Here is a 1,779-nt window from a genome sequence, read left to right as displayed (position 1 = left end):
AGGTCGTTCGGCTGTTGGTCTAATTAGCATATTACACTTTTATTATTATAGATTACACATTTTAAAGATATAATGAAGAAAATAAAAAAGTATTATTGTTTTTTTAAATAGAAAACCCCACCAGTGTTGTGTGAAACAAATTTAATAAGACATTCTAAACTGTAGAGTAGAACAGAGAAGTTACAAAGAAAGTGAAAAAGTTGAGAGATCTGAAGGATGGAGAATGGGTATTCAAAATTATGTTGTTCTGAATAAATATATTTCAGAAATTGGGATATTAATTATATTCAAAACAATGGTCAGAAAAACTGTCTAAACTTAAAGTATGAATATATTTAAAGGTTTATCACATTCCAAAAGAAGTAAATTAAAATTCACTCATTCATAATAATAATTAATTCAGAGAATGCCTGGAAGAATTTATAAGATGATTCATACTTGTATAACCATTTGTCAGGATATAGTATATAATAAATATTACCTTGCTTTACTTTATTATTTATAAATTTAGAGACAAAATATAATTATAACCTACACAGAGAATATTTTAAGCTTTAAATAAGCATTTAGAAGACTATTCTTTTTTTCTCCTGACAATGAATGGCACAAGATTCAATATTTTTTAAAAAAGCATGACTAAAAGAAATATACTAATTCAAGTTTTATATTTCATATAAAGGTAATAGGTTTATATAGAGTATGCTTGAAGAGAATAGATTAATTACTTTTGAAAAACATGATTTAAAGATGTAGTGCAGTCAGTAGAAATGAATCATACTTTACAATATAGATTTTAAAAATACAGATTTTAAAAATGAGAGTCAAGCTCCACAGCAGGAAGGATGGCATGCCATGGGCCTGGAAGCAGCAGTACAGTGAGCAGCTACCCAAGAAGGACTCTCAAGTTCTTACAGGGCCATGGTTTATTGCAGAACCTCAGTTATTAGGAAACATTAAAAATGTGGCCAAGATAGCTAACAGGGACCATTTGGTTACAGCCTATAACCATCCTTTTGAAAGTGTGTCAAGGATATTGCAAGTATAAGTAGTGTCCGAGCAGATGAAAAATTTGAAGCTTAATGAAGATAAATCCAAAGAAACCAAGTCTGAAGAGACTCTGGATGAGGGTCCACCAACATATAAAATTTGTTCTTTAAAGGGGGTGGGGCTTAAACCAACTTCCTCAAAAAGGAAGATGTTGCTCACTGCTGTTATACAGAGATACTACAAGATGGCACAGTTTTTGATACCAATATTCAAACGAGTTCAAAGAAGAATGCCAAGCCTTTAAGCTCTGAGGTTGGAATAGGCGGTCATCAGAGGATGGGATGAAGCGCTCATGACTCTGAGTAAAGGAGAAAAGGCTCAACTGGAGACTGAACCAGAATGGGCTCATGGAGAGAAAGGTCAGCCTGAGGCCAAAATTCCACTAAAGGCAAAACTCATTTTTGAAGTGGAATTAGTGGGTATTGATTGAAATAGCAATGCTTCAGTTCTAAAGACATCAGCAATGGCCTTGAAGAAACTTATGTAACTAATGACAGCTAGTTGCTGTTGTAAGGGAAGTGTCAACTGGAAAATTCAAGGAGTTATGTTAGAACTTGTTTACTTTCTCCCCAAGCTTTTAAGAAATGTAATCCGTTATAAATTTCTGAAGTTTAAAATACTTTACTACAGCTGTGTAAAAGACGGGTCAAGGAGAACTCATTTTCCTTTTACCTCATGTTGTAAACGAAAAGGCTCAATAAAAATTTACCCAATGTCTTTTAAAAAATAAAG

General features: G+C 32.6%; 1 pseudogene; it reads left to right on the top strand.

The window, feature by feature from the left end:
• Positions 1-847: 847 nt before the first annotated feature.
• On the top strand, positions 848-1,477 carry LOC103287721 (peptidyl-prolyl cis-trans isomerase FKBP3-like; annotated as a pseudogene).
• The last annotated feature ends 302 nt before the right edge of the window (positions 1,478-1,779 follow it).

Source organism: Eptesicus fuscus, chromosome 19 (assembly GCF_027574615.1).
Source record: "Eptesicus fuscus isolate TK198812 chromosome 19, DD_ASM_mEF_20220401, whole genome shotgun sequence".
Lineage (NCBI taxonomy): Eukaryota > Metazoa > Chordata > Mammalia > Chiroptera > Vespertilionidae > Eptesicus > Eptesicus fuscus.
The sequence above is the reverse complement of the archived record's forward strand: the minus strand, read 5'-3'. Positions and strand labels throughout refer to the sequence as shown.